This window comes from Mauremys reevesii, linkage group 5 (genome assembly GCF_016161935.1).
Source record: "Mauremys reevesii isolate NIE-2019 linkage group 5, ASM1616193v1, whole genome shotgun sequence".
Lineage (NCBI taxonomy): Eukaryota > Metazoa > Chordata > Testudines > Geoemydidae > Mauremys > Mauremys reevesii.
This window is the reverse complement of record NC_052627.1, coordinates 103,412,528-103,427,391: the sequence shown is the minus strand read 5'-3', so window position 1 is coordinate 103,427,391 and position 14,864 is coordinate 103,412,528. Positions and strand designations below refer to the sequence as shown.

Sequence of the window (14,864 nt, the reverse complement as noted above, 5' to 3'; positions counted from 1 at the left end):
GGGGTCCTACAGAGGTCTATCCTGGGTCATCTGGTACTATTCAATATTTTCATTAGTCACTTGGATAATGGAGTGGAGCGTACACATATAAAATTGTGGATGAGGACAAGTTGTGCGAGATTGAAAGCACTGTGGTGGGCAGGATTAGAATTCAAAAGAACCTTGACAAATTGGAGAATTGGTCTGAAATCAACAAGATTAAATTCAACAAAGACAAGTGTAAAGTACTACAGTCATGCATTTGATTTTTTCCTTCCTAACTACCAAATAAAGAATAACTGGCTAGGTAGTAGTATTGCTAAAGAGGATCTGGGGGTTATAGAAGATCCACATTGAATATGGGTCAACAATGTGACACAGTTATGAAAATGGTTAATATAATTCTGGGGTGTATTAACAGGAGTGTCATGTGTAAGACATGGGAGGTAGTTGTCTCGATCTACTTGGCACTGGTGAGGCCTCAGCTGGAGTACTGTGTCCAGTTCTGGGCACCACACTTTCAGAAAGATTTGGATAATTCTAGAGGATCCAGAGGAGAGCAACACAAAAGATAAAATGTTTAGAAAACTTGACATAGAAGAAAAGTTAAAAAAACTCAGCATGTTTAGTCTTGAGAAAAGAAGGCTGCAGGGTTGGGGGACCTGATAGCAGTTTTCAAATATGTTAAGGGCTGTTATAAATTGGACAATGATCACATGTCCTCTATGTCCACTGAAGATAGGAAAAGCAGTAATGGTTTAATCTGCAGCAAAGGAGATTTAGGTTATATAGTAGGAAAAAAAATTCTAACTGTAAGAGTAGTTAAGCTCTGGAATAGGCTTCCAAGGGAGGTTATGGAGTCCCCATCATTGGAGATTTATAAGAACAGTTTGGACAAACACCAGTCAGGGATAGTCTAGATTTACTTGGTCTGGCCTCAGCCCATGGAGATGAACTTGATGATGTCTTAAAGTTCCTTCCGGACCTATATTTCTATATTTTTGTGTGAATGCTGCCTGTGATCATGGAGCAATGTAACTGGATATAGTGGGGTAAATATTCAGCTAGATATCTGCTCCAAATCCAACTGTCTATCACAGACCATTGCCTTTGCAAGTGCACTCACCTGCTAAATGTTGCAACATTTATGAATATCCTTTAATATGTTTAACGCCTGTGAATATGAAAATATTGGAATTTGCACAAAAAAAACCCTGTTGGCCAGAGATGCAAATTCAAACCCTAGCCAGTGTACAGGTGTTGGATTATCTAAAGTGTGAGTACAATGAATAGTATGCACACAGGTTTTCCAACTGTATAAAATTATGGGCTAAAATATATTTAAAACTATCAAAAGGAGCCTGATCTGTGAGATTTCAAGAAAGTTGGACAATGGTCAGATTTAGAAGCACAAATTTTTGATCATTTTGTTTTGTTTTGTTTTGTTTTATATGAGTCTTTGTCAAAGTTGAATGCTTTAAACACTGAGGGTAAAATACTTTGAAAACAACTGAAAAAGTTTAATGATCTTTTCTTGGTCTGTTGATATTGACTGTCTGACAACAGATCCGTTAATGTTCATCCACAAAAGCAAAAAGTGTTTTAACCTCTTTAAAGTCTTTTAAATATGTTTAAAATTTACAAACATTGATACCAATTCTAGATAAATCTATCCTATGGTAAATTGGTCCAGTACTGGCACTATCCTCCTCACACTGTAACCCATAGGATTTTTGTCATTGACCTCAATGGGAGAAGGATTGGGACCTTGGGGTGAAGAATTTGCATATTATATGTTCTGTATGTTTGTCTGACTCTTGTAAGGGAGTTCACTTTATGAATACATATGGTTGATTCAAGAAGAGGCTGATTGCACATAGGTAGGAAAAGAGTGCAGTGACTTCAGATAGCCAACCATCTAACAACCCCTTAGGAATAATTCAGGAGCTATTCTCTTGGATGTTCTACCTCTCATGCCCCAACCAGACCAGTTCATTCTTTTTCTCTTATGTTATGCTTTGTTCCTTCTGTTAAGATTAAACAATACTTTGGTGTAAAGAAGCTGGTTGCTGCATACTATTGGTCACAGACTCTTGAAGGGAAAAACTGCAAGTACTGAATCCAGTCAGACCTGCTGGGATAAGCATGACTGAGCCACAGGGTTTGGTAGCCTAGGACCTGGTCTAAGCCTAGGAGAATTGTGGGATTCTACCCCAAGAGGGGTAAAGGCACAAGTTGTTACCAGTGGATCTGCACTCAGAGGTGCAGCTTGACCTGTGACTGTGACACTAAGTGCCTCAATTGTCTTGTTAGTTTTGAGCATCAATCCCTGTGAAGTGTTGAGTGACCTTAAGTTTCCACTGAAGTCAAGAAGAATTGAGGTTATTCTGCTTCTTGCATTTTGGGGCATCCAAACATACTGTATTAGCGTGACCATACTAAAGTCTCTGTTAAGCCTGTCAGCATATCAAGTCTGAACTAGGTATATATCAGACTTGCAAAATTCCCATTGACTTCAGTGGGGTCAGGATTTCACTCAAAATACCATCAAATGCACAAAGAAAAACTGGGGGGAAAGGAAGGGAAGACTTTTTTTAAATCTCTTTCAGTTATAGCCATATTAGGGGTTAATTGTAACAACAATTCAGAGACAGAGTCCTGCATTTAGGATGGAAGAATCTCATGCACTGTACAGGCTGGGGACCGACTGGCCTAAGCAGCAGTTCTGCAGAAAAGGACCTGGGGATTACAGCAAAGAATCCTGTGGCACCTTATAGACTAACAGACGTTTTGCAGCATGAGCTTTCGTGGGTGAATACCCACTTCTTTGGATGCAAGCAGTGGAAATTTCCAGGGGCAGGTGTGTGTATATATAAGCAAGCAAGAAGCAAGCTAGAGACCTCGTTATCTCTAGCTTGCTTCTTGCTTGCTTATATATACACACCTGCACCTGGAAATTTCCACTGCTTGCATCCGAAGAAGTGGGTGTTCACCCATGAAAGCTCATGCTACAAAACGTCTGTTAGTCTATAAGGTGCCACAGGATTCTTTGCTGCTTCTACAGAACCAGACTAACACGGCTACCCCTCTGATACTGGGGATTACAGTGGATGAGAAGCTGGATATGAGTCAACAGTGTGCCCTTGTAGCCAAGCAGGCTAACGGCATATTGGGCTGTATTAGTAAAAGCATTGCCATCAGATCAAAGGAAGTGATTATTCCCCTCTATTCAGCACTGGTGAGGACACATCTGGAGTATTACATCTAGTTTTGGGCTCCCTACTACAATAATGATGTGCACAAATTCAAGGGAGTCCAGTGGAGGGCAACAAAAATGATTAGGGGGCTGGGGCACATGATTTACGAGGGGAGGCTGAGGGAACTGGGCTTATTTAGTCTGCAGAAGAGTAAGGCGGGATTTGATAGCAGCCTTCAATTACCTGAAGGGGAGTTCCAAGGAGGATAGAGCTAGGTTGTTCTCAGTGGTGGCAGATGACAGAACAAGGAGAAATCATCTCAAGTTGCAGTGGAGGAGGTTGGATATTAGGAAAAACTATTTCACTAGGAGGGTGGTGAAGCACTGGAATGGGTTAACTAGGGAGGTGGTGGAATCTCCATCCTTAGAAATTTTTAAGGCCCGCCTTGACAAAGTCCTGGCTGAGATAATTTAGTTGGGGTTGATCCTGCTTTGAGCAGGGGGTTGGATTAGATGTCCTCTCAAGGTCTCTTCCAACCCTAATGTTCTATGATTCTATGAACAACAGGTACATTTTCAAATGGAAATGTGATTTTTTTCAACATGACCATGCTCCTTTAAACTACAAACAGAGTTTTGAAGCAGAAATAGTTTCCTGACAATTCTCTGTCAGCAGGCACAACCTAATGTCAACATTTTAAATGACAACATATTTTTATTTCAAAAGAAATCTTTTAAATAATTTGGTAGTGACCTGATCATTCATATACTAGTAAAAGAAGGGTCCAGAAGTCACTGCCAAGAAAGAGTTTTTTATTCCCAAAGAAATAGCCAACAGGCATAAAATTATTGTAGCATTCTGGCTTGTTGAAGCCAGTTGTCAGAACAGCACAAGAGCAGAGAGGATGCCCCTGGAAATATGTAGCTATTAAGGTAAAGTACAAGAAGGGTGAATCTGGAGTTCTCGAACACTGAATGTCAGTACATGCTGTAGGTCTATAGCAGAAGGCAGTGAGGCCAGAGTTTCAATCGCTTCATGGTGGGCAGAGTTAGGTACAGGAGTTCAGGCTTTGATAGTCAAGGCTGGGCAGACTTCAGGGAAGTAGACAACAAAGCAAGAAAGGAGACCAACACAGCAGGAATTACTGGGAAATAGCCACACCTGTTTTCTGCAGAGAGGAAATCAGTCTGAGTGAAAAGACTCTATTTATACATAGGATGGGATAAAATGGAGTTTGGAAATGCAAGACATGAGAAATCCTAAGAATCTCAGACATGGTAATAGTAATGTTCTGAGAGCAAGAACAAGCATCAGTTTTTGTTGCTTTGGTTAATGGCTGGTACATCACTCATGCTGGAAAGTTAGTCTAGCTTCACAAGGGCCAATGAAGATTATGAAAAGGGAATAAAGTATTAAATAAGATATGATAATAACAAATCTTTTGAAATAGGTTATATTTGAGATTTCTCCCAGCTCCCAGCAGAAATTAGGCACTGCAATTCACCCATAGTGTCTCCTGTCTGTGTCAAGTCATTTCTCTCCTCCAAGAAAATAGTTCACTCCTGGTGTCTAGAGGTAAAATCCTGGCCCCATTGAAGTCAATGACAAAATTCCCATTGACTGCATAAGTTCCTGACCAGCACCAAGGTATTTAAATTAATTACATAAAAGCAGACAGTAGGTTAAGCATCATATATACTAATAGAATTGCAAGCTGCCAGAAAGTTATATGTGTCTGACATGGGCATACTGTAGGTCATGACATTGTTTGCAGTATTGGGTCATAGGAAAGCAATAAAATACATAAATGTTGATCCCTGCACCTGTTTGGAGCCTTGTTTACTTCAATGGTGTTTTACTTCAATGCAGAGGTGCAGGGATCTGCCTGTGGGATCTGATAGCAGGATCGGGACCCCTGGCCCTGTACATCCTGATTTGTGGAGTGATAATTGGCATCACCAACAATAATTACTGAGGGGTAGAGGCATCTAGGAAATCTTCTGAAGTCCACCAAATTTTAGGGCTGCTGCTGGAAAGAAATATATTCCAAAATCAACTGTACTAGAAAATTGAGGGAATGGATTGATTTTTTACTTAATCTATCACTTAATTTTTCAAAAAGAAATAGAAGACGCATGTACGATCTTTTTGATGATCTCATGATTATTAACTATTCCTCCCATAGAACCCTTTTTAAAATGTCATAAATAAAATTACATCCTTTTCAGAAGGATTATTAAGTATATTTATGTCTATCGCAAAAGGTCAGAGCTCTTTAACACTCACTGTGTGGTAAATTTATGGATTATGGAAAAGTGACTATTGCATATAAATCCTTCTTTGAACACCTAAGAATGTTTTCATAAATACATTCATAATTCTGACAATGGCATCTAAATCTTGCATGTTACTCTTCCAGTTTCTCAACTTAGACTTTCTTCTTTATATACAGTACTAAATGTGAACATTATGGGCTAAATTAATCCCATGCAACATCAATTTTGGTATTTCCTAACTTTTGAGTGCTTGACTTTGCAACCTAAATAATGTTGGATTTTTGGTGGGTAATTTCCTAGGTTTTAAAAAACCAAACTGAAAAAAACCAGAAATTTGATCATAAGACATCTTACTGACACCCATCAAAGGTTAATCAGCAGATTGGAACCCCTAGATGCACCACACAGATCTCTGCCACTAGAGCTAATAGAGGAATTGATGTCATCCTCTACATGGACCAGCACTAGAGAAGAATAACTAGGGACCTACCAAATTAATGGTCCATTTTGGTCAATTTCTTGGTCAGAGGGTTTTAAAAACCCTACATTTCATGATTTCAGCTATTTAAATCTGATTGTAGGGCTCCTCCCAAAAAGGAATTGCGGAGGTGGTCACAAGGTTATTGTGGGGAGTGGGGTTGCAGTACTGCTACCCTTACTTCTGCGCTGCTGGTGGTGGTGGTGCTGCCTTCAGAGCTGGGCAGCTGGAGAGCAGTGGCTGCTGGCTGGGAACCCAGCTGTGAAGGCAGAGCTGCTGCCAGCAGCAGCACAGAAGTAAGGATGGCATGGTATGGTAGTGCCACCTTTACTTCTGCACTGCAGCTGCCACTTTCTGCCCAACCCAGCTCTGAAGGCAGCAGCACAGATGTAAGGGTGGCATGGCATGGTATTACCACCCTTACATCTGTGCTGCTTCTGGCGGGGCTTACCCAACAGCCGCCACTCTTCAGTTGCCCAGCTCTGAAGGCAGCACAGAAATAAAACAACTCCCTAAAACAACCTTGCCACTCCCCTGCAACTCCCTTTTGGGTCAGGACCCCCAGTTTGAGAAATGCTTGCTCCCCCATAAAATCTGTATTGTATAGGGTTAAAGCACACAAAAGACCAGATTTCAGTGGGGGAGATTTCAGTGGGCCAGATTTCATGGTTTGTGACACATTTTTCATGGCCGTGAATTTGGTTCGTGGGTTCCACAGATATTTGTTGACAGCAGAGGAATGGTGAGACTTGGGAATCTTGGGATTGATTCGAGGCCTTGGAGGGGAGTGTAGTCTACTGGGCAAAGACTCTTCTGCCCATTAACCCACCTTCTACTCTGTCCTTTCCAGACTGTCTCTGTCCCAATCCTATGCAGTGTTACTGTAGCCATGTCAGTTTCAGGATATTAGAGAGACAAGGTGGGTGAGGTAATATCTTTTACTGGACAAACTTCTGTTGGTGAGAGAGAACAGTTTTTGGGTTTCCTGAAGAAGAGCTCTGTGTAGCTCGAAAGCTTGTCTCTCTCAATCCAAAAAAATATATTACCTCATCCATCTTTTCTCTCTGTCACAGTCCTGTGACTTTCCCACCCCTGGTTCTATACTTCTCACCTAGTCACTCCCAGTCTCAACTCCTCAGGTTTCTCATCCCTGTCCCAGTCTTCTCCCCAACCTCTAATATCTGAATGAGGGGGACTAGACCTGCCCTCCAAAGGACAGTTTTAAGAGAATGGGGGGATTTTAAGGCCATGCATGGCTCTTTTTACTGTTCTTCCCTGGCAGACACTTCTATTTCTGATGTCACTCAGGGAAAACTGCTTAATCCAGTCATTTTACAGCTACATCTCCATCCGTAATAGAGGAGGAAGAAGTCAATTAGTGCCATAAAAAAGCTCTCCCTGGCTGACCTCAATATCAGACACAGCAGTCAGGGAAGAGCTATTCAGCAAACACTGAATCACAGACTCTTTAATGTTCTTTCCCAGTTAACTGTCATTTCGGCAGCCAGGAAGCAACTGTCTCTTGAATCATAATACTTTGTACTCTGGGTGTAAAGAACACACAGGAGAGGAAATAGTAATCATGAAAATCTGTGAGGTTTCAGTGTGGTTACTCTGGTTATATACGGCTGAAATTGAGAGCAGGATTTGGTGCTGTAGCTCCCTATATTTGAAAGGTGTTCATGTTATTAAAAGGATTCTTGCTAAACCTCAGTATGAATTTAGCTTGCACGAAGACTGCAAGGTTGGGACCTCATTCTTTAAGGGTTATGCTATTTTATGATAGTGAATACTGAGAACAAAACATAAAAGAAACTGCAAACAAGTGGAATATTTTAGGCTGGAGGTGGGTGAAATATTTTGGCCAAAACTTTTTTTTGGCAAAAATACAGATTCACCAACACTGGAATGTTTTATGAATTCGTGTCTATTTTATCAAATTGTTTGTTTCAGGAAAAAAACTTCCGAGAAAAACAAAATGGTTTAAAACTTTTTGTTCCAAAATTTCCATTGATTTTATTTATAAAACATTAAAAAATTATTGCAACAAAACATTTGTTGAACTAAAACATTTTTTTTTAATCCAACACAATTTTTTCCCCCTAATTTCAAAATTGCTAACAAACTGGAAAAAAATCCATTATTTGGCCAGCTCTAAACCTGAAATGGTGTATATTGATGTAGCTCCAGGTCTCTAGCATCTTGGATTTAGGAATGGAGACAGAGTTCATTTAAATAATAATTTCACTTGAGACACTTTGGTGAATTTATCACACTGCTTTGTGACCATTTAAAATCTACCAGAAAATAATCCTTTCTGAATAGAAAGGGTTATTGTGAGTTAGTCTGAGAATGAACAAATTTAAGAAGTCTTATGCTTAGCAGACCATAACCTTGGAAAGTTTGGCCCTGACATTCTTGCTGAATTGAGTTCTAATGTACTAAACCACGAAATAATGAATGGCAATTATCAGATTCTAATGATGCATTTACCTGCAATCAGAAATAATTCATTGCACACTTTGCTCTCTGAGGGAATGTCTACACTGCGGCAGGCCTGTGTCAGCTTACTCAGGCTTGTGGGGCTCAGGTTATGGGGGTCTGTTTAATTATGGTGTAGACGTTTGGGGTCAGGATGGAGCCTGGGCTCTGGGACCCTGCAAAGGGATCAGAGTTCCAGAACCCAGGCTCCAGCCTGAGCCTTAACATATATGTAATGATCTTGGGGTTCATTAAACAACAAACCAAATGAAAGAGAAAGGAATAAAATGTTAATAAAACAAACTGGAGAGCATCTCTGGTGAACTGCTGCACACAGCCATATGATGTTCCAATCCCCGGCTGCAGGGCATAGCTCCAAATTCCCATGCTCACAACACTGTCCCTTATGAGGGAGTGTCTCCAAATCACAATCTTTCATAAACATATCTCTACAAGTCTACAGTGTACACCACAATTAAACAGCATTGTAACCTGAGCCCTGTGAGCCTGAGCCAGCTGACAGGGGCCAGCCATGGGTGTTTAATTGCAGTGTAGACATACCCAGAAGGACTCCAAAGATTAAGTTAAGAACCTGATGAGTGATAAACTGGATGAATGGGATCAGCAATCTTCCTTTACAAAGTATTAAAAAATCTCCTCCGCAAAACTTTTTCATAACTGTGTTCTGTGTTTTTAGTCTGGTTGGGTGAAGTTGTATGCATAACTTTAAGAAATGTAGTTTTGGTTTTTTTATGTTCTGCATGGAATGAGCACAAACCTTGCTCATTTATTCTAAAATCAATATCATATAAAGAGAAAATTGCTTCTATGTCTCACTTTATGGTGTTAGGGCTCACACAATATTATTGCAGTAAATGCAGAAATGTTAGCCCTGTTTAAATCAAAAGAGAACATTATAAGTTGTTTATAGACAGCAAGCTCAGCAAACAAAAGTCGCATTATGGCAAAGGAAAACACATTGATAAAGTATTTTGTCATCTGATCATTTTCCGCTATTTGCTGAAATTAGATTTAGAGCTGTTGGTTAATTGGTGTATAATACATTTGTATGTGTGTTTTGAAATAATGTGTATTCAGCTTTTTTTTAACTCAGGAATCCATCAATACATTTAGAGACAGTAGGATGCCTGATTCCTATTACAAATCCTGTAACCTTCTATTCAAAACTTTTCATGATTCTTAATATTGTGTGCTGAATCTCTGATTTTATTGTTCCAAGTATAACCATTTTCTAGACTAGTAGATTGGTAGGCTGTTGAGGTGAGGGGCTTGGTGCTGAGGGGCTTGGTGCTGAGAAGGCAGATAAATTCATGCCAGAACCAAGAAACAAATTGGGGGATTAGAAGTGATATATGTAGGCATGCCATGGTACTGAAAGATGTGCTCCAGGAAGGCTTGTGCAGTTTCATGGGCAGATGTAATATTGTGTCAAGGAATAAAATGAGCATCTTAGTAAGGAGGTCCACTGTGGTCAGGATAACTGAGTGCCTTTTGGAGTGTCATAACTCTACAATAGAGTCCTCTGAGAAGGTGACCAAGGACATGTAGGTGTGGGGAGGGGCTGAAGGAGGCCCACAAGCGTGGCTCATGGTTTCTTTGTATGGGTGCAGAGGTTGCATGACTTAACACAGTTTTTTAGATCAGTTCATGGGGTTGGCCATCAGAAGTACCTAGTGGTTAGATTCCAGGTTCTAAACTGTCCAAAATGTCCTGCCAAGGGTGAGTCATAACATAGTTTTAGCAACTGAAACCAGGAGCTGTACTCAGGAATGTAGAGATGATACTCGTGATAAAAGAGGTCTTGTTGTAGATGAAAACTTGAATACAGTGAAGCTCTGCTGTTTCTTAGAGTTTAGCAGATTGGGGCTCCAAATGGGTCACTTAGAAGCAAGGAACAGATGTGTTCATCAGATGATCAGTGATGATCCTGCAGTTTTGGGAGGGTGTAAGTACAGTGGTGAGAATGTCCTGCTCCACTTCATGGTACTTTTTCTTGTGGGACAAGGCATCCACCTTCCCATTCTTAGTCCCTGGACATTATGTAACTATAAAGTCAAATTGGGAGAGGAAAAGGATCCAGTGAATCTGATGTTTGTTGAGTAATTGTTTTGTCTGTAGATGTTCCAAATACTTGTGAACAGTCCAGATTTGGACAGGTACGGTCCCCCTCAAGAAGGTGCTGTCATTGCTCAAAGACAGCCTGTATGTCCAGGAGTTTCTTGTCCCACATATCATGATTTCTGTCTGTGGGAGTCAGTTTCCAAAAGAAAAAGGCACAGGGATGAAGCAACCAGTGCAGTGAGGGCCGATAAATTGTGAGAGAATCACACCTATTGCAAAGACAGAGGCATCAATCTCAACTATTATGGCCTTTGTGGGATCCAGATGGGTTAAAATGTGGGCAGAAATAAATGCCTTTTTCAAGCAGTTGAAAACCATCCATGTGTCAGTGAACCTGATGAAATTAGCCCCTTTCTTGAGGAGGGACATTAGAGAATCCTTGGATGAATCACTGGTAAACATTTGTGAATGCAAGGAACCGCTGCACCTGCCTATATTACCTGCCTTCTACTCAGTGATGGCTGTAACTTTGCAGGAGTCCATGGCGAGTCCTGCTGGTGAGACAACATAGCCCAGAAACTGCACGGTATCCTTGTCAAATTTACACAAAACTTGATTTTGGTGAAGCCAATCAAGGACAGGGCACACATGGTGGCCATGGTGTTCATTCTCTGAAAAATAAAGAATATCATCTAAGTAGATGACCACAAATTGGTTGAGGATGTCTCTGAAGGGGTCATGAGTGATGACCAGTGAATGTGGAGTGCAGATGACCACAAACTGCAAGATCTCTTGGTGACTGCCAAGGGCATGGGCTGGCTGTTGGTGGGGCACCCTGCTGTGATGTGCTCATGCGTCCCACAATACAGACACAACTCCAGTGGCCTGCATGATTCTTTTCATCAGCAGAGAGATGGGGCCTGACTTGGTAGAACAACTGGGACTATGGGAGAGGGAAGAGTCCTGGTCAGCTGGGTCAGGAGATGTGCTGTTTTTCTTGGGCTCATTCTGTTAGATGATCATCAGTCTAGAAGCAAAGATCAATTAAAGCTCCCAGGCTAGGTGGAAGTTGCATCCATGCAAGTTCATTGTTGAAAGAATTGTTGAGTCCCTGCCTAAAGTGATGTTTCTGCATGGCCTTATGCAGTGGGTTTCTGCAGCCAGCCAGGGCCGGTGCTACCATTAAGGCGAACTAGGCAGTTGCCTAGGGCGCCAAGATTTGGGGGTGCCAAAAAGTGGTGCCCCCAATTTTTTTGTTACAGTTGTTCCTCCCCGAGCGCGCGGTCGCTGCTCCACTTCTCCTGCCTCCCCGGCTTGCAGCGCCAATCATCTGTTTGGCGCTGCAAGCCTGGGAGGAGAATTAGAGTGGGGCAGCGTGCTCGGGGAGGACGCGGAGCAGAGGTGAGCTGGGGTGGGGAGGTGCTGCATGGCTGGGGGGGGAGCCTCAGGGCAGGGGGGAGCTGCCGCGGGGGTGGGGTGCCTCAGGGTGGAGGGGGGGTGGGGAGCTGCCGCAGGGCTGGATGGGGGGGGGGTGCAAGGTGGAAGTTTCGTTTAGGGCGCGAAACTTCCTTGCAATGGCCCTGCAGCCAGCCATCTAAATCCCACTGCATATTTGGTGACAGATCTGACAACCTGCTGGAGGGCAAGGAGAGCAGCTTCTTGGTACATTCTTGATTATTATTATTGAAAATACCCACCATTGCCTGTACAAAGCTCTCAAAGTGTTCAAGATGAGGACTGGACATCACCAGGAGCAGCAATGACCCCTTTGAAGGCCTCCCCAATAAGCAATACTAATACCACTCGGGACTGCTCTGTGGGATATAACTGTGGCTGCAACAGGAACCGGAGATGACATTGGTTAAGGAACTGATGAAACTTGGCACAATCAAATTTATTGGATAGGGGCATCTTGGGCTCAAGGACAGTGGATGCAAGGGTTGGGGGATGGGAGGGGACAGAAATTGTGTCCTGGGCTTGTATCTGGGTTTGGAGTGCTGCATTCTGGTAATGTAGCACCAGGACCGGTGCCTGTAGTTCCTGCAGGATCTCAACAACATCCAAGAAGGTGGGTTGGGGTCCTGTTGGAGCCGTTCCAGAGGGGAGCTCTGTGTCATGAAGTCCCTCCTTATCTTCTAGTGGGCTGCTCAAACTGTCAAGCACTAAGATATAGGTGATGCAACCTAGTGGGTGGAGCAGAATCAGATAGCAGAGGTGTGGTTAGGAGGTAAACCAAGGGTCAAAGTCAGGAGCCAGAACAGAACCAAAGGGTAAAAGATGGAGAGGTGGTTAGGAGACAAGCCAATAGTCAGACTCAGGAGTCAGGATTTCAGAGGTGAGTAGGGTCTAGGGCTTGTGTGGAGCAGGCAAGGACTGGACAGGAAACAGGTCTAGTGCAGCTTCAGGCATGGAATGCATTGAGCAGCCACAATGCTGCTGTTGTTACATGGTTTAAATGGTGAACTGTTGGCACTTCTGACCAGTCAGGGAGAACAGTCATTTAGTGAAGGTGCACTAGGCCCAGACAAGTTCATTGGGTTGCTAGGTGACTGAGCCTCGAGGCCGCTGAGTTCCTGTCAACAGCATTGTAAAAACAGTGCAGAGCACGCTTTCCTTATCTGCACTTGCACCTAAACTTTCTTACCATTGCTGTTGAGGTTTACCAATGAAAAGATTACTTTAGATTGGGTTGCTAGAGCAGACCAACATGACTGTTGTTGAAGGGGAAGGATGGGAGGAATTGTATTGGGAGATCTAAAAAGGGGACAGAGCTGCAGAAATGCTTTCCAAGGCCCTGATTCAGCAAACCACTTAAGTATGTGTTTAACATTAAGCACTTGCTTAACCACATCTATATCCTGCTTAAGTCTCATTGACATGAATGGGACTTAAGCATGTGCTTAAATCTAAATACTCTGCTGAATTGCAATACTGCCAGTCCCAAATGCTAAAATAATTGCTAGCGAGGTCACAAAAATCATGAGATCCCTCCCCCCCCCATCACAAATTTCAGGTTTGCTTTATTTGCCTTCTGGTTTTTGAGCCTTTAGGATTTACTCTGGTCACATTTTCAAGCTTTTCTCCAGAAAACCATGAGTTGGTAACAGTTAACCAGGATCGATTTAACCAGGAACATTTAACCCCAAGATCGAAGGGTTGCAGTGTTCCCTGAGTGCAGCAACCATTTTGATTTCACAGCAAGGTGCAGGGAGGGGAAGAGAGAGGCAATCAGTCTTTGCCAACCTTGCTCTGAGGGTTCCAACATAGAATGCATTTAACCTCTGCATCGGGACAGATTTAAGTGTGATCATATTTGGGAAGGCCAAATATTCTGTGTTTGATCTTCTGTAGGGATTATCTAGATTGTTTTTTTAAGAAGTACACATTTTTACTTTTATTTTTGTTATATTTTTCTTAATTCCTGTTAAAGCCTGAAAAAGACCTCCAGCATTGCTCTTCCTTTCCTCTGCAGAACTTGTTCTAGCATTTAATTGAACCAGAGATTTCTTAACCCTCAGGCACCTCCTTTCTAAATTCTGTAAACTGCTATTATTAGCCCAGCTACCTTGCCTTATTTCCTGCAGTATAATTGCCAGAGCAGCCTTATGTTCCTCTTGTTTGTTCATTTCAGAATCATCTGATGAGCCCTGAGACAAAGAAAATGAAAGAGCCTCCCTCAATGAAGCAATTCACCCAGCCTATTTGGCTTTCTCCCTGGACATACTGGCTCCAATAAGGAGGCAAAATAATCTTCCAGAGCAAGCTTGGTATAGCTGCTAAAAATCTCCCATAAAATAAATCAGCAGCCCTTTGCTACTATCTCTTCATGTTAATATGCCACCTCTGAAGAGAGAACGAGGCAAAAAAAAAAGTGGGGTGGGGGAGTGTAAAAAGCAAAATACAAAAAAAAAGGGGAAAGGGGAAAAACAGAGAGTGTATTAGGAAGAAGGAAAATTATCTAATACTGTATAAAGATATGCTTCTCTCCCTGCAGCTTCAGCTTCCATTCAGGTCCTGTTGGAGTTGCTCAATGAGAAAGACTTAAAGTGCCTGTGGTGCTAGGACTGCTAAACTATTATTCACTGTAAACAATTTCTGTTGAGACCCTGCTTGGAGAAGATCCACAGACATTCACTGGGGTCTGGCAGCTTTTTCTGCATTATTGGTAGCACATGAAGATTTTAAAACTCAAGGGTTGAAGCAGTTAGATGGCTCAGAGGACTAATAATGAGATATGAAGGCTTTCTCTTTCTATATCAACAGCTCAAATGTGATCTCAAGTCCCCATCTGCAAAGTGGGGATTATAAACTTTCCTTACCTCAGGTGGTTGTTGGGAGGATAAATTATTTAATGTGTACAAGGGGGTTAGA

General features: G+C 42.1%; 1 long non-coding RNA gene across 6 annotated transcripts in view; it reads left to right on the top strand.

Moving 5' to 3' along the window:
* LOC120406906 overlaps nucleotides 1-14,864 on the top strand; it is a 52,114-nt gene that overhangs the window by 24,868 nt on the left and 12,382 nt on the right. The gene's annotated exons all lie outside the window — the stretch shown is intronic.